This window comes from Macaca thibetana, chromosome 7, assembly GCF_024542745.1.
Source record: "Macaca thibetana thibetana isolate TM-01 chromosome 7, ASM2454274v1, whole genome shotgun sequence".
Taxonomy (NCBI): Eukaryota; Metazoa; Chordata; class Mammalia; order Primates; family Cercopithecidae; genus Macaca; species Macaca thibetana.
In genome coordinates this window covers 142,311,773-142,336,679 of record NC_065584.1, presented here as the reverse complement: position 1 = coordinate 142,336,679, position 24,907 = coordinate 142,311,773, and the positions used below count along the sequence as shown (strand labels likewise).

Here is a 24,907-nt window from a genome sequence, read left to right as displayed (position 1 = left end):
ATTGTTTGGACAGATCCTGTAAGTACAATTGGAACTCACTATGCCCCATGAACCATAAGAGATGATATAGAGCAGGGTTCAGCACATTTTTTCCTGTATAGGCCCAGATAGTAAATGTAGATTTTGTAGGCAATGTGGTCTCTGCTACAACTACTCAGCTATACCATAGTATCACCAAATAGTCATAGATAATACTGAGTGTGGCTATGTGCCAATTAAAGTGTATTTATAGACATGGAAATTGGAATTTTTACATAATTTTTATGGATTACAAAATAGTAATCTTTTTATTGTTTCTAGACATTTAAACGTGCAAAAACTGCTTTTAGCTTGTAGGCCATACCAAAACAGCAGGATTAAATTTGACCCATGGACCATAGTTTACAGATCCCTGTTACAGAGTCACAAGTCAGCTTAGGAAGATTTATAAATGTTACTCAAATGTCTTTGGTTCAGGTAACATATGATAAAGTCTTATTCATTGTTTCAAGTAGAACCTTACAGATGATATCATCATTGAACAAAGGATGTCTGCAGGTCTAGAGCAGTGCTGTCTAGTAGAATGAGAGCAACATTTGTCATTTAAAATAGGCTAGTAGCCACATTAAAAAATAAGTGAAATTAATTGGAATAACTTTAATTCAGTATTTTCAAAATATTTCAACATATAATCACTATAAGCTATTAACACAATATTTTTCATTCTCTTTTTCATGTTCTTTCTTGGAAATATGGTATGTGTTTTACACGTACAGCATATCTCTTCAGACTAGCCACATTTCAAGTTCTCCATTGCCATGTGTGCTACCATATTGGGCAGCACAGATCTAGAAACGTTATATCAGTTGATACAGAGTTAATTATACTTGGTTAAACTGACTCACAGTAGTAAATTTAATAAAAGATTTATTAATAAACTTGAATATCAATTCACAGATTACTGAGTTTTGTGTTTGTCTAGAGTTAAGCTTGTTTGTTTCTAAACATTTTATTCTAGTTGTACTTGTTACTGTAATTTTGCAGTTTAATGAAATATTTGAATCAAACAGTTTAAGGCTTTGAAAATATTTACTAAAGGCTAGATACTAAGAAAAACTAAAGACACAGTCAGTTAGGAGTAAGCAAGACAACTGTAAAACACTTGGGAAAAATAGAATGGGCACCTGGAATTGCTTTGCAAATGTTTTTAAGTCCCTATTTCACTTTAAAGAAATTGAAACCAGAAATCATAAATAATAATTTAGGGGTGTGATTTAATCAGAAGAGACAGTTGGACCCATAATTAAAGAAAAGTCATTGGTTCTATATCAAAAGACTGGAGAATGAATATATGTATTTTTGAAACCAAAATGAAATATTTAAAGTATCTTTTACTGCTTTAACCTTTTTCTGCTGGCCAACCAATGGTCCTGATTGAGTCAGTCAAGAGGCTTCTATTGTGTAATTTTTTTTTTTTTTTTTTTGAGACGGAGTTTCACTCTTTTGCCCAGTCTGGAGTGAAGTGGCACAATCTCGGCTCACTGCAACCTCCGCCCACCATGTTCAAGCGATTCTACTGCCTCAGCCTCCAAAGTAGCTGGGATTATAGGCACCCACCGCCATGCCTGGCTAATTTTTGTATTTTTTTTTTTTTTTTTTTTTTTTTTTGAGACAGAGTCTCGCTTAGTCGCCCAGGCTGGAGTGCAATGGCGCGATCTCGGCTCACTGTAAGCTCCGCCTCCCGGGTTCACGCCATTCTCCTGCCTCAGCCTCCCGAGTAGCTGGGACTACAGGCGCCCGCCGCCTCGCCCGGCTAATTTTTTGCATTTTTAGTAGAGATGGGGTTTGTCATGTTGGCCAAGCTGGTCTCGAACTCCTGACCTCAGGTGATGGTCTCCCAAAGTGCTAGGATTACAGGCGTGAGCCACGGTGCCTGGCCTATTGTGTAATTTTTGTAAATAAAAATGACAGCATAATATATCAAACAAGAGATAACACCTGGCCGTGTCAGTACCTACATCTCTGCCATTTATTTTTAATAGCTGCATAGAATACTCTTACATCAGTATATCGTAATTTAATCCTGTATTTGTAATCCTGTATTAACGTACTCTTGAGGGTGTTTTTTCCACTTATTTTTCCTATTAAACAGACTACTGAAATAAAAACCTTTGGAGACCCAAGAAAAATTTTACTTGTGTGTGTGTATATGTATTTATAAATCTTTAACTGTATACACGTATGTATGTATGTATACACACACGTGTATAAATGTACATATTAGACACTCAGTTGGATATGGTTCTAGAAGTGGTTGGATGTACATATTAGACACTCAGTTGGATATGGTTCTAGAACCTTCTTGCTTACCAAGAAGGCCTTAGAGTAATGGTTTCATTTATAAGAGGTCTTTTTATGTTAGGTATGTTAATCTTTTGTTTGTTGTAGAATTTGAAAATATTGTTTGTTCTTTGCTTTTTAATTTTTTAAAAACAGTTGTTTGCCATGTGCAGATTTTAAATTTACGCGTAGTCCTCTCCTTTAGTCTTTCTCTGACAGCTTCTGGATTTCCTGTCATTTTTGAATGACAGGAAATGTAGGTACTGACATGACAAGGTCTTATCTCTTGTTTGATATATTATGCTGTCATTTTTATTTACAAATCTTTAAGATTATACAAATGGCCCTAAATATTTTCTCAGTACTTTTATGGTTTTGTTCTTGTTTAAATCTTTGGTTGGATTTATTTTCATGTACAATGAAATGTGAGGGTTGTTTATAAATGAATGTTCAGTTACTTCAAAACAATTTATTAAACAGTCTACCCCTTTGTAACACATCTGAATATAACATAACATTACATGATACATTTCTATATGTGATATATTTCCATATATACATGTTGGCATAAACGTAATTTGATTAAAAGTAATGGCAAAAACTGCAATGACTTTTGCACCAAACTATACAGGAAATTTCTGTTTTACAGCTCATAATTTTGTCTGTTCTTTCACTACTACTAGACTGCCTGAATTACTAGGTTTTATAAGATGGTTGTTACCATAATGTAGGCAAGATACCTTCTTATTTGGTTTTTCAAAGCCCATTTATTCTTTTAGAAGACATTTCAAATCGATTTTCTAAGCACCTTATGTTACTCTAAAAAAACTTTCATTGGAATTTTGATTGGCATGACATTACATGTCTCTATTAAAATGAGGAAAAGTGTTGTCTCTAGCATATCATGTAGTGCAGGTCTACTAGTAATGGTTTCTCTCACCTTTTGTCTAAAATTTTGTCTTCACTTTTTAATAACTGTTTTCTGGATATAAAATTCTAATGTGACAGTTTGTGTTTTGTTTTATTTTACTTTCAAGACTTTAAAGATAACATTCTGGCATGTTTCTGACTTTACTGTTTCTGATGAGATACAGCAATCATTCTTATCTTTATTTTACTGTAAGTAATGTTTCTTTTCCCCCAGACTGGTTTTGAGTTTCTTTTCAGCAATTTGATTGTGATGTGCTTTTGTGTATTTTGTTGGTTCGTTAAAATTTCTGCATCTGTGCGTTTCTAGTTCTCATCAAATTGGGAAACATTTTGACCATTATTTCTTCAAATATTTTTTTGCTTTCTACTTTCCCCTTCCATTTACAGATACGTTAGATCATTTGTCATTATCTCAAAGGTCACTAGGACTCTTTTATTCCTTTGTGCTTCCGGCTAGGTAACTTTCATTGTCATCTTTGGAGTTGATATATTCTTCTGTAATGCTTAATCTGCTTCAGAGATTTCATTTTTAAGTTCTAGAAATTCCATGATTTTTAAAATAGAAGATACTTTCTTCCTCACTATACCCCCTCATTCGTTTTTAAATTTATGTAGACATATCTGTTTTATAATCCTTGTCTGTGGCCGGGCTTGGTGGCCCACACCTGTAATCCTAGTACTCTGGGAGGCCGAGGCAGGTGGATCACCTTAGGTCAGGAGTCCAAGACCAGCCCGGCCAACATAGTGAAACCCCAGCTCTAGCCAGGCATGGTGGTGCACACCTGTAGTCTCAGTTACTCGGGAGGCTGAGGCAGGATAGGAGGCAGGTTGCAGTGAGCCGAGATCACACCACTCCACTCCAGCCTGGGCGACTGGAGTGAGACTCCATCTAATAATAATAATAATGAAATCCTTGTCTATTTAACTTCTCTGTCATTTCTGGATTTATTTCTTTTGACTGGCGTTTTCCTGTTTTTGGGTCGTGTTTATTTTGAAAGGATACTGGACATTGTACAGATTTTGTTGTTTTTCTTTAAAGAATGCCAAGCTTTTTTTTTTTTCCCCTAACAGGTAGTTAAGTTACTTGAGGTTCAGCTTGTCTCTTTTGGAACTTAATTTTAAGCTTTGTTAAGACTAGCTTATTCTTATTAATAAGTAGAAGTCCTGCTGAGGTTTCTATTGAATGTTCCCAGTGTTTCACAAGATCTTTCTTATCTGTCTGGTCAGAACTCAGTGAGACCATCATATTCTGCATTGGTCTCCTCATCTCCTATTGCAGTCTAGAAAGTTTTGGCAAGAAAGGATTTCCTTTGTTTTCCTCTTCTCTAGATTCATAGTCCCATACTGCCTGATATCCAATGATTGAATAAAACAAGTCCATATACTTTTCTAGTTGTTTATAATGGTAAGACAAGTCCAGTGTTGGTTGCTCCATTACAGTTAGAAGCAGAAGTCTCCCTGGCACCTTTTGGTTAGTTTTGATGCTGTTCTTTGATTTTCTTTAGGTTTTCTGCAGATCGCCTTTACAGTTAATGAGGTTACTATTTTATTTAATTCCGTTGGTCAAACCAAAGTATTAGGAGTACAACCATAAGGACATACTGGATTTGAAAAAGCCCTAGATTTAATTAATAATTGAATATTTAAGAATCACTTTCATAAGTAACTCCTTTTTCATCTTTGAGTAAGCTGATTTGCTTATCAGTTTAGTCTTGATTTTATAAGTTTTACTTTTAGAAGATGGCAGTTTCTGGTCATATATGAAGATTTGTGGGGAGGACATTCTCTTTGGAGTCTATCCCTTAGGCCTTCTCAGTACCTCCAATAGTATCTTATGTATGGTAAACATACATTGTAAATATTGGTTGCTACATGAAGGAGGAAAGACTGAATTTGGTAAATAAAAACTTTATCTCAGAGCTAGAAGGTGAGGGATCAGTAGAACCCTTCCCTTCTTTAAAATGCCACTGTAAGCATAGGGTTTACTGTTTTTCACTACATAGCTATACAGTTATGGACCAGCCACTTGGTTTTGTACAAAATCGGTTTAATAATAGCATACATACCTGTTTCTCAGGGTCGTGAGAATGAAATGCAGTATGAGTTTGGGAAATTTTAAGCAGTAAGCAATTGTTAGTTTGTAATATGACATCAGCATCTCAAGAAGGGAGAGATCTCCAGGGGTTGGATGGTCTCTCAAGGTTTCAAGACAGAGGGATTTGGTGGGTCTGTAGGATATGGATAAGTAGAGTGAATTGGGAAGAAGGGCCAGTGTTAGTCAACAACTAGAAGAGGGGAACACAAAGTCTTAGTGGGACAGCATGGGGATTGGGAAGGGACTGAGGAGAAATGTTGGGAGGCAGATGAACTGGAAAATAATATGGTACAAATCAAGGCATTGGAAAGAATTCTGGGTCAAAAAATTGTGGCCAATATGTAGAAGATATCACAAGAAAACTATATACCAACATGTTATGAGTATAGATGCAAAAATCCTAAGCAAAATACTAGCAAATGAAATCCAGCAATATATAAAAATGATTATATACTACGACCAAGTGGGATTTATTCCAGGAATGCAAGGTTGGTTTTATATATGTAAAAAAATCAATGTAAATACGCCATAGTAATGGAATAAAGGACAAAAACCAAGTGATCATCACAGAAGAAACATGTAGAAAAATGTTCACAGCAGCATCATTCCTAATTGCCAAAAAGTGGAAACAACTCAAATGTCCATCAAATAAGCTGATTAACAAAAAGTGGTCTATCCATACAGTGGAATATTATTCACCCATAAAAAGGAATGAGGTATTTATACATGCTACAGCCTGAATAAATGAAAGCACTCTACTAAATGAAAGAATCCAGTTACAAAAGGCTATGTGATGTGGCTATGTGAAATGTCCAGCATAGGCAAATCTATAAACAGACAGTTGATTAGTAGTTGCAAAGGACTGGGAGAATGGAAAGTGACTGCTAATGGAATATGAAGTATCTTTTGGGGTACTTATGTCCTCAGATAGAAGCAATGGTTGTGATGGATGCACAACTCTTAATATACTAAAATTCACTGACCTGTACACATCAAAAAAGTGGATTTTATGGGATACGAGTTACATCTCAAGCTGTGAAAAATCAATTTTACAAAGGCTTTACATTTTGGATATTAATAGCCAACATTGATTTAGCACTTACTTTGTGTTAAGTACCTGCTAAATACTTTGAATCCATTATTACAACAACCCTACACCAAAGAGCAAAGTGTGGCTAAGAGGGGTTAAATTACCTGCCCAGGGTTACATGCTAGTAAGTTGTAGGGCTGAGAGTCACACACCACTATATTCCATATTACAGTGGTACACTGCCTCTCAGGCTAAGGGACTGTACACCCTCCCATAGGAGGAGGGAGCCATTAAAATTCAGAGTGACATATTAATGGGGGTACTTAGGAAGGATAATTTCTCAGTGCCACATGCTTTGTTGAATGAATGGTCAAAAAAGAAAGGTCATAGACACACTGCAACTCCATTTTTCTTTTTCTTTTTTTTTTTTTTCCTAAAATTCACTTCAAAATTGCATGGTTAGCCTCTTTAAATTTCATTTGTTACAATATAAGGTTTCCGTTTCACACTGTCTGATATAGGACTTGAAAGTTTTAAACTTAGGTTGTTTCAAGTCAATTCCACAAACATTTATTGAGCACTTATGTGTCTAGCACTGTGCTAGATCTTGGAGAGGCAAAGGTGTTGTTTTGTGTGACTCAGTCTAGCCCAGGCAATAATCTGTGAATATGTAACTATTATAGTGTGGTGTGTTATGGGAGCATGGAGGAAGATGAGAATTCTCTGCATCATTACCTAAAAATGTTACGATTTTCAAGATGCTAAGATCAAGGATAGAACTAAAGTTCTGTCATTTAATATAATTTTCAAAAGTATCTGTATCTAGGAGAAAGGCATTAGTTGAAGATATTTACATTTGAATGAAAAGCTACTTTATTCAAAGATAAAAGTTATTTTAAGATAAAAGATAATTCTCCATCTTAATTCCACAGTTGTTAATATTCACAACCGGGAAGAAGAACTTAAGACTGTCTTCCTTTTCTCTTACCACTAATCTCTTTGGAAAAAAGGGAATTGTAGTTGTATGGGAACCAAAATACAAAAAGAACTTCGAGGAAAGGAATGCTAGCTGTGAGGACCCTTGTGAGTAATGTGTTGTTTGATATTGGCAGATAATCAACAAATACTGGTATCATTTATTCTCAAAATCATTTCCTATGCCAGATATTAAAGAACCAGTACTTTGTAAAAGCTCAATACATATTTTGCTGGAAGGTAGGATGGGATATTAGGTTTCACTGTTTCCTTTCAATAGCAAATGCAGTTTTGTTTTTTTTTTTGGTTATTCCTGCAGTTGTACTTTTAACAGGCATTTAAACACCAGAGCTGCAGATTTTATGTGAATTCAGTGTCTATCCTTAGAAGTCTCTTTAATAGGATGTGAAAAACCTTATAGAGATGGGGAAATGAAAACAACACAGCCCAAAGAACCTAAATCATACCAGATGGGACATGTTGAGAAGGGTAGTGTGTGTCTGATTTCCTAGGGTCCTTAACTCTTGCTAGTTGAGCCAACACTGAACACCACATGCTCAATGACTGCTAAACATGTAGCTTCAGTGTTCTAGTGAGAGTAGTTAGTAGTCAGGTGGTGCAAAAGCCTGTAAAAGCTGGAGAAAATAATAGGTTTTCTTCAACAGTGATTTCCCATGAATCGTCTTTTTGCACTTCAGATTATATTCTTAACCACATTCAGGGCAAGTTAATGTCCATATACAAAACTATGCGGATTGCTTGTCATAAGCAAAGATAATCCCAAGCTGAACAGTAAATGATCAATCTGATTAAGCTAATGATCAACAAAGACCAACCCATACAATTTAACATTACTTTAGGATTTTTACAGCTTTAATGTAGTTCAGCCTGAGTTAATTTCTCTTCATCCTTTACTCTCTTAAAAGAAAATAAAGTACTCCTCAGTGCTCTCCTAAAATGAAAGTTTGACAGAATAGTATATCACAACTCTATACTTTGCCTCTCTGTAAACCAACTACAGGAAATCATCACTTTTTCATAAGAAGTTCTGAACACAGTCTTCAAATCATGCTAAAGGAATCAAGATGAAATATGTCAGAGTCATATCAGAAAACTAGACAATTTAAACATCTATTATACTTGAATGGATTCATTCACAGTACATGTTGTTATTCTCTCCAGACCTCAGATATCCCAGCTGTAGATTAGAGATGATTGTACCTACCTCATGGATTGTGAGGATGAAAGATGATTTGAACGTGTTCCCTGGAAAGTGTGTGTAGGTTAATCTACAATACAATAGTGTTGAGAGAGGGTCACTAGTGAGAGGTGTTTAGATGGGTACTAATCTGTTAACCCACATTAATAGATTAATGCCTTTATAAAAGGGCTTGCGGTTACACATTCAGTCTTCTGCTCTCTTGCTCTTCCATCTTTCACCATGGGATGACACCACAAGAAGTCCTTCACCTCATGTGTGTGTCTCAACCTTGGACTTCCCAGCCTCTGGAACTATAATTTCCTTTCTCTATTAGGTATCCAGTCTGGGACATTATAGGTAAACTGAATGGACTAAGAAAAGCTAGTATATCTAGTGTGTTTAGCACAGGATCTAATTCTTAGTAAAGTGTCAGTAAATATTAACCGTCATTGTTTTATATTTATTTTTAAAATGAAGTTTACGGGACAATTAATGCTTGGGGAAGTGTGGTATAATAGATGACGCACTGGATTTGATCCACCAATCATGGACCAAATCCCAGCTTTCCTGCGGTGTGAGTTTTGGTGAATTATTTAGTCTTTTCTTTCATGTCTTCTTCTATTAATAAGGCCTATGAATCACTCCCTACAGGCTCATTTGAAGATTAAAATAATGTATTTGAAAGTTCCAAGCATACTGCTTGGCATATAGTAAGAACTCTCATATTAGTTGAATCTGAAACTTCCATTTGCATATAATATTTCTATTATTATATGCAAACTTTCATTTGCATATATTTATTATATGTAGCAGTAACTACATTCTGCTGTCCTCTGGCAACTTTACTCTCCTTTTGTTTACTTTGTAGCTTTTGTAAATATTTTACAAATAATTTTGGCTACCAATAAGTGTTTTTTTGTGTATGTTTGCTCTTCTATTTCACTTCTTGGAAGACTGCCTGAGTGCTTGCTTGGATAAACTGATGATGAATCCTTTTTCTTTTTTGGTAACATAATGTACTGGATTTAGAATACGGTACAGGAACAGAGGAGCCGATTTTTTGAAAAGATTAACAAGATAGACCACTAGTCAGACTAATAAAGAAGAAAAAAGAGAAGAATCAAAAAGACACAATAAGAAATGATAAAGGGGATATCACCACAGATCCCACAGAAATACAAACTACTATCAGAGAATACTGTAAGACTAAACCAGGAAGAAGTTGACTTCCCAAATAGACCAATAACAAGTTCTGAAATTGAGGCAGTAATTAATAGCCTGCCAACCAAAAAAGCCCAGGACCAGATGGATTCACAGCCGAATTCTACCAGAGGTACAAAGAGGAGCTGGTACCATTCCTTCTGGAACTCTTCCGAACAACAGAAAAAGAGGGACTCCTCCCTAACTCATTTTATGAGGCCATTATCATCCTGATGCCAAAGCCTGGCAGAGACACAACAAAAAGAGAAAATTTCAGGCCAATATCCCTGATGAACCATCCAGCAGCACATCAAAAAGCTTATCTACCCCTGTCCCGTGCAACCCCATCCCGCAGCCCCCCAGCCATGAGTTATACACAGTTCAACAAGGGCCTCTTGTATGGGCTGTCAGCCAAGGTAAAGAACTGGCTCCTGTCCAAATATGACCCTCAGAAGGAGGCAGAGCTCTGAAGCTGGATCAAGGGACTCACCGGACCTCTCCATCGACCCCGACTCCCAGAAGAGCCTGAAGGGTGGGATTATCTTATACACACATGAACAAGCTGCAGCCAGACTCAGTCCCCAAGGTAAATCACTTCATGCAGAATTGGCACCAACTAGAAAACCTCTCCAACTTCATCAAGGCCATGGTCAACTATGGCATGAACCCCGTGGACCTGTTCAAGGCCAACAGCCTGTTTGAGAGTGGGAACATGAGGCATGTGCAGGTGTCTCTTTTTGCTCTAGCAGGGAAGGCCAAGACTAAGGGGCCACGGAGCGGGGTGGACATTGGTGTCAAGTACTCAGAGAAGCAGAAGCAGAACTTCAATGACGCCACCATGAAGGCCGGTCAGTGCATCATCAGGCTGCAGCTGGGCACCAACAAATGGGCCAACCAGTCAGCCTGACCGTGTATGGCATAAGGAGGCATCTCTATGACCCCAAGAACCACATTCTGCCCCCCCACGGACCCCTCGACCATTAGCCTCCAGATGGATACAAATAAGTGTGCCAGCCAGGTGAGCATGACGGCTCATGGGATGCGATGGCATATCTATGATACCAAGTTGGGAACTGACAAGTGATAATTCCACCAAGTCCCTGCAGATGGGCTACACCCAGGGTGCCAACCAGAGTAGCCAGGTCTTTGGCCTGGGCCAGCATATATATGACCCCAAGTACTGCCGGCAAGGCACAGTGGCCAACAGGGCTCCCTTGGGTGCTGGCGACTGCCCTTACTACCAGGAGGAGTCCAGCTACGCTACTGAGGTTGCCAGCACTCTCTTCCCCCACTGTCCCCCTGTCTGGGTTTTTTTGGGTTTTTCTATGTTTTCATCTTTTTTTGTTTCTTAACCTGTTCAGTGCTGCCAGTCAACCAAGGGTCTCTGAGTGACAAGATGGAATCAGGCAGCAGGGCTTTTTCCCCCCTTGCCTTGGTCCTTCACAGGACTGAGCCACCAGGCTGTGGGGGAAGGGGTCAAGGCCATATCCCAATATGTGTAGGGTGAGGGTCCCTGCTGGCACGTCCAGGCTGTCAGCAGAGCTGTGCTGGGGAGAAGAGACATGGGCTTGGAGGGAACTAGTCCCCGAAGGTTTCCGGTTGCCTCGCCTCTTCCCACTTTTGTCAGCTGATCAGTTTATGGTTTCTCTACCCGCAGAAGTTTCAGGAAGTATTAACAAAAGAAAAATACATTTTTTCCCCCAAGGAATGGGGTGAGGACAGTGGGGAGGGTGCTGGGAAATGAGTCCCCTGGGAAAGGGGGCCTGGCTATGATGCTAAATATTTCAGGATCCCAAGTGGCTGAGTTTCCCTAGGACCCTCAGACCAACAGACCTCAGACCTGCCTCAGGGCCCAGTGGGGAAAGTGAGTTCCGTACAAGGAAGTGGAATGCTGAGTTGTTGGGGCTAATCCCAAATCCCCGCCCCACTGTGGCCTCAGTAGATTTTATTTTTAGTTGTTGTGGCCCAGGCTGGAGTGCAGTGGTGTCATCTTGGCTCACTGCACCTCCACCTCCTGAGCTGAAGGGATTCTCCTGCCTCAGCCTCCCAAGTAGCTGGGATTACAGGCATACGCCACCATGCTCAGCTACTTTCGTATTTTTAGTAGAGATGAGGTTTCACCATGTTGGCCAGGCTGGTCTCGAATTCCTGGCCTCAGGTAATCCACCCGCCTTGGCTTCCCTAAGTGCTGAGACTACAGGTGTGAGCCATTGTGCCCGGCCCCTTAGTAGGCCCCAGCCCTTCTCCCCTTCTGGGCCTTGCCAGCTATATTGCTCCATCTCCCTTGGCCACATGCCCCACCAAGTACTGCACAGGGACCCCCACCCAGGTGCCCTGCTCCATGAGATAATGTAAAATACGACTGTGGACCAAACACAATAAAACCTCTGTAAGGAAAAAAAAAAATCTTACCCACCACAATCAAGTCGGCTTCATACCTGGGATGCAAACAGAGCCAAACAGAACCAATGACAAAAACCACATGATTATCTCAGCAGATACAGAAAAAGCCTTCAATAAAATTGTATACCTCTTCATGCTAAAAACTCTCAATAAACGAGGTATCGATGGAATATATCTCAAAATAATAAGAGCTATTTATGACAAACCCACAGCCAATATACTGAATGGGCAGAAACTGGAAGCATTCCCTTTGAAAACCAGCACAAGGATGTGCTCCCTCACCACTCCTATTCAGCGTAGTATTGGAAGTTCTAGCCAGGGCAGTCAGGCGAGAGAAGGAAATAAAGGGTGTTCAGATAGAGAGGAAGTCAAATTGTCTCTGTTTGCAGATGACATGATTGTGTATTTAGAAAACCCCATCATCTCATCCCAAAATCTCCTTAAGCTGATAAACAACTTCAGCAAAGTCGTAGGAAACAAAATCAATCTGCAAAAATCACAAGCATTCCTATACACCAACACTAGACAGCCAACTCATGAGTGAACTCCCATTCACAATGGCTACAAAGAGAATAAAATAGGAGTAAAACTTACAAGGGATGCGAAGGACCTCTTCAAGAACTACAAACCACTGTTCAATGAAATAAGAGAGGACACAATAAATGGAAAAACATTCCATGCTCATGGTTAGGAAGAATCAATATCACAAAAATGGCCATACTGCCCAAAGTAGTTTATAAATTCAGTGCTATCCCTATCAAGCTACCACTGACTTTCTTCACAGAATTAGCACAAACTACTTTAAATTTCATAAGGAAGCAAAAAAGACCTCGTATAACCAAAACAATCCTAAGAAGAAAGAACAAAGCTGGAGGCATCATGCTACCTGACTTCAAACTTTTCTGCAAGGTTACAGTAACAAAAACGGCATGGTACTGGTACCAACACAGAGACATAGACCAATAGAACAGAATAGAGACCTCAGAAATACCATCACACATCTACAACCATCTGTTCTTTGACAAACCTGACAAAAACAAGAAATGGGGAAAGGATTCCCTATTTAATAAATGGTGTTAGGAAAACTGGCTAGCCATATCCAGAAAACAGTAACTGGACCCGTTCCTTACACCTTATACAAAAATTGACTCAAGATGGATTAAAGTCTTAAACGTAAGATCTAAAACCATAAAAATCCTAGAAGAAAACCTAGGCAATACCATTCAGGACACAGGCATGGGCAAACACTGAATGACTAAAAGACCAAAAGCAATGGCAACAAAAGCCAAAATTGACAAATGGGATCTAATTAAACTAAAGAGATTGTGCACTGCAAAAGAAACTATCATCAGAGTGAACAGGCAACCTACAGAATGTGAGAACATTTTTTGCAATCTATCCATCTGACAAAAGGCTAATATCCAGAATCTACAAGGAATTTAAACAAGTTTACAAGAAAAAAACCCATCACAGAGTGGGCAGAGGATATGAACAAGACACTTCTCAAAAGAAGACATTTATGCAGCCAACAAACATATGAATAATGCTCACCATCACTGGTCACTAGAGAAATGCAAATTAAAACCACGATGAGATACCATCTCATGCCAGTTAGAATGGCAATCATTAAAAAGTCAGGAAACAACAGATGCTGGAGAGGATTTGGAGAAATAAGAATGCTTTTACACTGTTGATGGGAGTGTAAATTAGTTCAACCACTGTGGAAGACAGTGTGGCAATTCCTCAAGGATCTAGAACTAGAAATACCATTTGACCCAGCAATCGCATTACTGGGTATATACCCAAAGGATTATAAAGCATTAAACTATAAAGATACATGCACTCGTATGTTTATTACAGCACTATTCACAATAGCAAAGACTTGGAACCAACCCAGATGCCCATCAGTGATAGACTGGATAAAGAAAATTGGCACATATACACCATGGAGTGCCATGCAGCCATAAAAAAGGATGAGTTCCTGTCCTTTGCAGGGACCTGGATGAAGCTGAAACTGGAAACGATCATTCTCAGCAAACTAACATAGGAACAGAAAACCAAACACCATATGTTTTCACTCATAAGTGGGAGTTGAACAATGAGAACACATGGACACAGAAAGGGGAACATCACACACTGGGGCCTGTCAGAGGTTGAGGGGCTAGGGGAGGGATAACATTAAGAGAAATACTTAATGTAGATGTGACAGGTTCATGGGTACAGCAAACTACCATGGCACATGTATACCTATGTAAAAAACCTGCACGTTCTGCACATGTATTCTAGAATTTAAAGTATAATTTTAAAAAAGAATACAGTGCTGGAAGAAGATGCCTGGTACCTATTAAGGAACTCACGTATGATTTCTTGCTGTGGCCTAGAGTGGTGGCTACTCCTTCAAACTGAGTTTGCCAGAATGGAATTCTGGTGTAGGGAGAAATTTCTTTGCAGAAAAATGTTATGTAGTTTCCTTTGTTTTTCAGTAGTTGTGTAAAGACCACCTCACCTGCAGTGGTGAGGTTGGAGGTGCTTATTAAAACAGACTTCTGGACTCCACTCAAGATTTTCTTAAGTTAGAATTTTGGAAATAGGTTCAGGAATTCCCATTATTACTAAGTATACCCAGTGATTCTTACATTCATTGACATTTAAGAATCACTACTTTACACATAATTTGAATAGTTGGGTCATACTCCAGAAGATGTTTCCAGGCCCATTTGAGAAAAAAAACCACAGTTCTGAGTTTGTTAACCTGTGCTAGAATAAAGCAGTTGTGTAAACTGAAAGATACCACTCATATTGTTTACTATGTCTATAGTTGGTCAGGAGAGAGATAATTGATGGAATCCACCTTAAGGAAAAAAAATGAATTCACAGTCAGCAAAGCAAGGACATGGTCCAGTGTATTCCCTGTAACCATAAATTAACCAAGAAACAAAAAACTGCCAGTATTAGAAGTTTGCAGACATTTCTAAAAGCTCACACATACTATAAAACTATACAGAACTGGCAATATAGTAAACATCTGACTGAAGACAGGGGTACATATGGGCATGTGAGCAAAGTTCTACTTTGATTCTATTTCTCTGAAAGAAGCTCTGGCTCATACAGTGCAGCTGTAAAGTAAAAAGACATATCTATAAGCCACACTGCTTAAACAAGTAATACCATTGCTACTCCTCTGCCAATTTAATCTATTTGTAGTTACAGTTTCCCCTCACTCCTGTGTTCTTCTTATAGTGGAGCAGCCCTTGAACCCACAGAGCCACTAACAAACTGTCTAGCTGTAAAAGAGAGATGACTTTGAGAATCTTAGAACTGAGATTTCTCTTTCATTCCATAAGCATTTTTGTTTTCCCACTGTGTACCAAGCATTATGTGTATAAAGATGCCCTTGAGTCACTCCATGTTTTACCAATGAAGCCATCGAGGCTCACCTAGCATACAGCAAATAGGGCTGATTGTTGGTAAAATCACCTGAGTTTTTCTCTATTCCTTCTCCTCTTCTGTGCTCCAGTCCTAGTCCCTGATTTTATAGGTTTAGCACAGCTAAGCACCTCCAGTGCCCCCAGGACCATTATGTTCCCCCTGCATAAGTTGTTCAGGGGAGCCTGGGGAATTAGCTGAGGAATTCATAGGAAATTTTATCTTCCATACTTGGCTGATGAGATTTTCTTCTTAAGCAATTTTTGGTGATTTGGCTATTACCTGCTTAAAGTGATAATCCTTAGGGAAGGCCCATGGTTAATTTCAGTTATAACTATTCTAAGTGTTGGTTTCTAAACATGGAAAGTAACCACCATTTCCAAGCTAATTGACTCAGTTATTTGTTTACCAGTATGGAAGTAATGAAATGGGTGAATCAACACTCTATGTCAAGAGATTTCCCTAAAATAGCTTGCTTTAAATTAACAACCTCTCTTTTGAGCACTACACTTCTAACTGTAGTGTGGACATCTCTACCTGCGTATCCATCATATGCCCAAATCCATACTTCTTAGGGTAACAGATTGATTCATGACCTGACCCCTGCCTTTCTCATCACCTTCATTTCCTACACCTGCCCATTGTATACTTGCCTTACTAAACTTTTTGCGAAACCCCAAATGAGACATGCCTTTCACAGTTCTGTGACTTGACACATGCCATTTCTTCTACCCGAAATGAACTTTTTTCCCTTATCTAGCCAGGGAGGCCTTAGCTCAATATCTTTTTTTCTAACTTCTATGCATATAAATAAAAACTGATCAACTTTATAGTGACTATGATGCTTTATTCCTTGGATTTGTAATCTCAAATATTGCCTCCTTTTCACTCCAGTCATCAGACTTTATTTTATTGGCCACTGATCTATTTTTCACCACCTTTTCCTTGGAAGTTTTTTTAATTCACTTTTTTCGTCTGTTGGACTCTAATTATTTCAAAATATAATAAATTTATTTCTAATGAATTTTACTTTGATTATAACCATTGTATCATGTGTTAAGTCATCAGGTAGATTGAATGTAATTTTCCTGCCAGTAGTCCGCAAATGACAACAAAGAGATGGCATAATTTCTGTAATGAATTACCATTTTTGCTTAATGTACCTTTATTAACAGCTTTATTAAGGTGTAATTGATATACAGTAGATTTCACATAAAGTTTGATATGTCTTGGCATGTGTATCCATCTACCTGTGAAACCATCAGTAGAGTTCACGGTGAATATGTCCCTCACCCTCACGTTTCCTAGTGCCCCTTTGTAATCTCTCTCTCTCCACCCCCACCCCCACATTCCCAGGCTTTCTGGCACTATAGATTATTTGCATTTTCTAGAATTTTATATAAATGGCAACATATAGTATATACTCTTTTGGCCATTTTTACTCAGCACAGTTATTGAGATCTATGTTGTTGTATCAGTTCATTCCTTTTTATTGCCAAGTAGTATTCCATTTATGGGTATACAGTTTAAGTATTCTGAATTCAAAAAATCTGAAATCTGGAATGCACCAAAACCTGAAACGTTCTGAGCAACAACATCATGCTCAAAGGAAATGCTCATTGAAGCATTTTGGATTTTCGATTTCCAGATCAGGGATGCTCAACTGGTAAGTATAATGCAGATATTCCAAAATCTGAAAAAATATCCCAAATTCAAAACGCTTCTTGTTCCACACATTTTGATAAGGGATATTCAACCTGTATCAGGTTTAATATCCATTCAGCCATTGATGAACATTTGGATTGCTTTCAGTTTTGAGACTACTACAAATAAAAGCTTCTATGAACATTCATGTGCAAATATTTGTATGGACATGTATGTCCTTTTCTCTTAGGTAAATACCTAGGAATGGAATGGCTGGATTGTGTGATAGGGCAGGAAACTGCCAAACTGTTTTCCATATCGGTTGTACCATCTTACATTCCTCCCAGCAACGTGTAAGACTTTGAATTCCTTCACCTCCTCACCAACATTTGATGTGCTTAGTCTTTTACATTTCAGCCATTCAAATAGGTATATAGTGTTGTCTCAATGTGGTTTTAATTTCCAATTCTCTACCATTGACTCTCCTTTAATTTGCGTATTTGCCACAGTGTATCTTCTCTGGTGAAGTATCTTTAAATCTGTGCACATTTTGGAGAGGAGGGTTGTTTGTTTTTCGTATTGTTGAAGTATGAACATTGTTTGTATATTCTGGATAAAAGTCCTTTGTGCTTTGCAAATATTTTCTCCCAGTCAGTGTCTCTTAAAGAGAAGTTTTTAATTTTGATGATGTTCAGTTTATTAATATTTTCTTTTATGGATCAGGCTTTTGGTACTGTGTCTAAGAAATCTTTGCCTAACGTAAGATCACAAAGACTGTCTCGTATGGTTTTTTCTAGAAATTTTATAGTTTTATGTTTTACATTTGGGCCTATGATCTACTTTAACTTTTGAGTATGTTAAGAGGTAAGGATCCAAGTGCTAGACAGATGGATAGATAATGACAATAGTTCCTGCACCATTTCTTGAAAAGACTGCCCTGGATCGATTGAATTGCCTTTGTGATGTTTGCCTTTTTCAAGCATAAGTTTTCCATATTTATATGGGTCTTACTTTTTTTTTTTTTTTTTTTTTTTTTTTTGAGACGGAGTCTCACTCTGTCACCGAGGCTGTAGTGCAGTGGTGCGATCTCAGCTCGCTACAAGCTCCGCCTCCTGGGTTCACGCCATTCTCCTGCCTCAGCCTCCTGAGTAGCTGGGACTACAGGCACCCGCCACCTCCCCCGGCTATTTTTTTGTATTTTTAGTAGAGACGGGGTTCCACCATGTTAGCCAGGATGGTCTCGATCTCCTGACCTCATGATCCGCCCGCCGTGGCCTCCCAAAGTGCTGGGATTACAGGCATGAGCCACTGCACCTGGCCCTATGTGGGTCTATTTCTATACTCTGTTCTATTTCAGTAATCTGTGTAACTGTTACATCACAAGTACCACATTAATTTTACTATTGTAGCTTTATAGCAACAGGAAATTTTTTTATCTTCACAAATAAAACATTAACAACTACATATGCAATCTTCCAATACTGAGATATTCAATAGGGAAGTGAGAGAGAGAAGAGAGAATTTGGGAAAGAGGATAGGGTGGAAGGTGGCTCTTTGAATTGTTTTGCTTTTAGGAATACTTAAAATATTAAGTAGCCTATTGCAGTGTGAATAGAGCAAGTTTCAGCTAAATTTTCTGACAGAATCTACATTTGATTCTTCTCTCTCTCTAGAGAGGCTTACATTCATTTGGAGGGGAACTAATCCTGTGACTTCTAGGTTAACTCTTAGTTTCTTCTCTGGAATGGCGTTATTGGCAGATACTAGAGGACTTAAGGGAGAACAGCATTGTTCTAGAATATAAAAGCCAACTTGTAATTTCCATATTAGTTGTGGATGGAGAATTTTCACAGGCAAATCAAATGATCACATACTCCCCAAACCCCTTTTCAGCTGTAGTTATTTACTACTTTATCCATTTATTCTTTTCTAAGTTTGCAGCATACTTGAGAAGTTATATAGATTCTTCCAGAGTGAACATGTCCCTTAAATTTATGGATTTGAACATGGCTTCTGCTGTGATCACCTTAGGGAGATGGGACCTATTGGTACATTACAAAGTATCTGGAACAGTTAACAACAAGAATCTTATTTGAGGTGGCTGCTTTCCACTTTACTAACGCAAAAGTCCTATAGAAAGCCAACAACTTTACTCAGATTAAAGATGGGATTAATTTCTCCTTATGCAGCTAAATACATAAGCAATGCATGTAAATATTTAATAAATACAGAAGAGCTCTTATAAACACAAGTCAATAAACAACCTCAATAAAGTGCGGGAAACAGTATGCATTTTGCTTGGGATAGTGTTTTCTTTACTCAGTGAGGTTAACAAACAATGATCTCATCATTAGTCAACAAGATAGTAGAGAGACCATCAAAGCAAACTACAGGAGAGTCCAGATTGATTCGTGCCAAACAAATGTTTGTAGCTAACAGCTGTATTATCACTCATTCTAAGTTACACAGCTGGGGTTCTCCTTTCATTTCCTAAGTGAGATAAATGTCATGCTGCATGATACAAGCACCATCTCTACTGCTTGAGTCATGAATCAGCTCAGCTCCCTCCTAGTTAGCTTCGCCCCTCATTGTAGGTTGGGGGAAGTGGCTTGCTACAGTTATAGCTATAAATAGCTAATAAGCTTTTTTCTAAGGTTGTTTGAGTCCATTTGTGAATCATTCGCTATTTTATTTAAAAAATACGGGTTTGATTGAATGTCATGAAGGTATTGAAAAAACCAGTTTCATCTGGAAAAATGTTTGGTTTTGTAGGTTTAAAACTATTAGCATAAAACTTCTCTTTTTAAAAAATTCTTAAATCAAAACTTGAAGACTGGAGAATAAGAAAAAGTATGGTATAGTCTCTGCCTGCTGGATGAGATTCCATGATTTATTCTCTAAGTCAAAGATTCTGCAGTTAGCTTTCTCCTCAGTACTCAGGCTGAGTTTGGACAGGTCCTAAGGTGTTGATCCCTTTAGCTCATCTAGTTAATGGGACATAGAGTACTCTTGACTATTCCATGCTTTTTCCTATCAGAGCAGACCAAGACAATCAAAACCGTGATTTTTAAAGCTTATCTAAAATAGAAATGGGAGAGTATTATGTAAAAAAGGATGGCTAAATGTACAGGGCAGTTGATCCTAGAACATGTTAGTGGTAGGTGATGCGTTTAACTGTCAAAATGCTACTCACAGCAAAGGGGACCCAATCCCCAGGAGGAGGTCTGGAAAAGAGGAGGGAAGAGAGGAGGGAAAAGAACCTGAGGCTTGGTGTGCACATTCTGAGACCAGTCCTGGCTCTGCCACTCAGTGGGTGCCTTTTTGCAAGTCATTTCTTGATCTCTGTGAGTCTTTTTTCCAATTATAAAGTAGGATAATAATTCCTGCCTCCCAGGATTGTCATGAAGATTAAATAAAATAATGTTTGTGAAAACAAGTAAACAGAATAGGTGTTCAATCAACAATAACATGAGCTGGACACGATGGCTCACGCCCATAATTCTAGCACTTTGGGAGATCAAGACCAGAAGATTGTGTGAGCCCAGGAGTTCAAGACCATCCTGGGCAAGATGGCAAGCCCTGGTTTTTGCAAAACTAAAAATAAATAAAAGAAAGTAGCCGGGCTTGGTAGTGTGCACCTGTAGTCCCAGCTATTCGAGAGGCTGAAAGGCAGGATTGCTTGAGCCCAGGAGTCCAAGGATGCAGTGAGCCGTGATCACACCACTGCTCTCAAGCAATTTTTATATTCTGGCTTATTGACTTAACACATTATTTAAAGTTTGTCTGGGTCCTGGTGGCTCACGCCTGTAATCCCAGTGCTTTCAAGGCCTAGGCAGGAGGACCCCTTGAGGCCAAGAGTTTGAGACCAGCCTGGTCAACATAGTGAGACCCTGTCTGTACCAAAAAAATTTTTTTTTAATTAGCCAGGCATGATGGCAAGTGCCTGTGGTCCCAGCTACTCAGGCTGAGTTGGGAGGATTGCTTGAACTCAGAATTTCAAGGATGCAGTGAGCCATAATCATACTACTACAGTTCAGCCTTGGCAAGAGAGCAAGACCCTGTCTTAAAAGAAAATCTTCTGTGTGTACATACACATATTTTTTAAAAAGTCAGTCATTGTAGTGGGGGAGACAGCTATTAAGCACAATGTGAGAGTTATGTACATAGCGCTGTGAGATCAGAGAAGGAACACCAAACCCTGCAGGGAGGGGAGGGGAGGAAAGCCACCTTCTTAGAGGAGGTGAAAGATGTATCTCTGTAAAATGAGTTTATCATCAAGTAAGCAAGGCGTGAAAAGGCTTTGCAGGTAGATGGAGCAGCTTATACCAAGGCACACAGGCATGTTCCAGGAAGGGCAAGTGGTTTTGTGTGGTTAGAGTCGTGGGCGTGTGGTGGTGGGAATGGTGGGAAAGAAGGCTGGAAACATAGTGGTTATATTGGCCTTCATAATCTGAATTCCACAGATAAAGGTTTAAACTGCTGTTACCACATAAAGGAACTGCTTCAGTGCCTTGGTCTTGTTTGTTTCTGGTAGAAATCTGGACAGATTAATTTGGCCTGTTATTTCTGGGTACTTCAGAAAGACAAATACCCATTCCCCATATTTTTGGCATTTCTGTTCCCAACACAGTTGGAACCAGGAAGCATAGCGATGAGAATTAAGAAAGGAGAACAGGGAAGAAGCAGAGAGGAGATCTATTTGGGATTTATGAAGAGATATTACAAAAAGCAGGCATCTTTGACTAGTTTACTGGGATCTCTAGTAGAGATTTATTTTTCTATTTTTAAAAAGGTATATCTCTGAGAAGAAATCTACCTTGATATGTGTAATAAAATAGCTCTGACAAGGAACTCACCCTAATATGAGTAATTAATAAAAAGAAACATTTTACCCAACTTTAGAAACTGTTCAGGGAGCAACTGCCCTGAATAAAGAGGGCATGAAAAGCCTTTTGTGTTCCTTTTTGTCCTGTATAACAAATTATTTTTCTTGCAAAGCCCCAAATTGCTTTCCCCTACATTGCCGCATTGCTGTGAACATGATTCCAGTACACTGTGGCTCTTCCAGGGATACTCCTGGTATCAATCTTGAGGCCTATTCAAACGAGGATGGGAGTCAGAGTTGAACTGTGCCAACATTCCTGCTGAGAATTAGCCCAGTTTCATTATGTGCGGAGGAGCCCCCAGTTCACTGCCCTTACATGTTTGGGGTACCCAGAGCTGAGAGGCTCTGCAGGGAGTGCAAAGTTAAGAAACTGCATGATAGGAACACTATCACTTACTCTTTCATAACGAGCTCTGTGCAGGGAAACAAAAAAGATGAGGTTTTTCTGTCATTCAGTGCGGCTGTGGCGTTCTACTTGTAACAAGCTACTTCTGCTTCACAAGGCAAGAAGAACACAAGAATGGTGGACAGACTCTCAGAATGAGCAGAGTCCCCAGGAGTCCTATCTGTCTTTTTTAACTCCTTCAATTAACTGGAGTACTAAGGGAGAGATTTGTTGCTTGGCCTGTGCCTTCATTCTACAGATGAAGAAACTGAGACCCAGGAGGAGGTGAAGTGGCTTTCCCGAATTGAAGATTCATTAGAAGCTAGAGTTTGTAGTACCAGGTCTTCTGACTCCTGTGGGTCAACTGGGGCAGGAGGTATAAGACTCAATATGGGCTTATAAATATATAAGCCTAAATATGGTTATAATTAGCCAGGTTGTCAGCAATGGGGCAGAAGGTATCACACGAGTGCATTGTAAAATCTTTTCTGCTTGGAAGAAAAGATGACAGTGAACTAAAACTTTGATCTCTGTGGCTTTATGTGCCTTTATCCTATTTAATCCATATTACATCATATACATGATTTTATTTCTCAAACTGTATGTTTACCTGTTTTATTTTACAAATTGCCCGTATCATCAGGTACATCTCTATCAACTTGCCTTTTAACCACTTGGAAGACCTGTGTACCCCTGCAGCCTCCTTTATCTTGCCAGGCACTCCCACCTTCTGGTCATGTCGGGAGGGGCAGTATCCCTCAGGAACCAAAGTGAAACTTTTCCATTTTAGAAGATTGGTCAATCCTAGGCCTTTGTTTTATGTGTAATTCGTTCGTTCTTAGACTTTCTAATGCCACAGACTTTGACTTTGGAAACCTTTGGGTTATAACAAAGTACTGAGGAACTATAACTTAATCTGTTCAGATATAATATTAAATGAGACCCACATTTTTTCCCTAGTGAACTGCAAAGCCACGTTTATTGAACACCTACTAGGTTTACATGGGAGTCCTTTTAGCTGTGCATTCCTTATTGGTAAGGGAGTATGCCCAACAGTGCACCTGGCACATAGGAGAACTATGAATATGTGTTGAATGAGGGGCATTGGTGAAAGCCAGGGTTGTTTAGGAGTGTCCTGTCCTGTCCTGAGGCCACTCCAGATGGAAGTGGTTCCCCCATAGCCTAACACCTCCCATTCTGTCTTGAACTGCAACTCGACTTTCTTCCAAAGATGAAGGGGAAAGGTATTATTCATCTGAGATTTGCCTTGTGGTATTTAGCACAAATTTGGTTTCTGAGGAAAGGCTGGTAAAGCATTGATGCAGGGAAAATTATTCTTAGGTAGTATTCTCTGATGATCATAGATGGAGTGAAACTTTTACTTTTATATAGTTACTGTAGCCATGAATATAATCACTGGCCGACATTTCTAGTGGCAAAAAATAACCTCTAGAATGGTCTGATGAATATCAGGGAGTAGGGCTAACAGAAATGTAATGCCTGCTGGGCCAGCAGTGTCTGCCAACCCCAGATATTTATTCGGCATCTTACTATGTGTAAAACTCATGATTTTTCCTTGCTTTTGGTTGTTTCTTGAATGTAAACCTGAAGGCAGAATCTATGTTCTGTTTTGTAACTGATGATTTATGAACATTATTTGTGTCTTCAAGAAGTCATATTCCTACCTACTTTGAAATCAGCTTTGAGTGCAGGGATAAGATTTTGATGGTATGTGGCACACATTAGTGCTCAGTAAATATAGAAAAGAGAACAGAAAAATGACAGAATGCTGGGAGGAAGGAAGGGAAGGAGAGGGAGTAATCTCAAGCCTGGTCCCTGGCGTCAGCCTGCAGATAGTCCAACAGGTTCTGTCATGAACCAGCTGGGGAGCCTGGTGACATTCACTAACTTCTAACTCAAGTTTGCTCATCTCTAAAATGAGATAAAACCTCCTTTGTAGGGTTTTTGAGAGGCTTAAGTGACGTAATGCTTGTAAATATCTAACATAGACTACTCAATAAATATTAAATTCAATGAATAATATGTTTGTGAATTCCAGTAATTGTCTTGCTGAGAAAGCAGTTACCTGTTTATCTTCCTGGAGTTTAAAATGAGTCCACATCAGTTAATTTGGATTCCCCAGAGCGGAGCGAGCAAGCACACTGACATTCTCAGAAGAGCAGACAGTCACAGACGACAGCATCCTCAGGGAACACCCCTCCCTGAGTGCTGGCATTAAGTCAGAGGATTGCTGTTTCCCCAACTGCCCTTCACTGTGAGTTCCCCCTCTCACCAGTCATAATTTTCACCATTCCCAGAACAGAGGGCCAGATTCTCCTTCCCTTTGTGTCTGCCTATTTTCTTCTCAGAGGAGCATCTCTGTGTGAGAACGGGGACTTTACTGAGCCCAGGTC

At 39.0% G+C, this 24,907-nt stretch overlaps 1 protein-coding gene and 1 pseudogene across 1 annotated transcript in view; both read left to right on the top strand.

Moving 5' to 3' along the window:
• Positions 1–24,907, top strand: part of ALDH1A2 (aldehyde dehydrogenase 1 family member A2) — a 116,323-nt gene that overhangs the window by 77,333 nt on the left and 14,083 nt on the right. The gene's annotated exons all lie outside the window — the stretch shown is intronic.
• Positions 7,957–14,307, top strand: LOC126958480 (calponin-2-like; annotated as a pseudogene).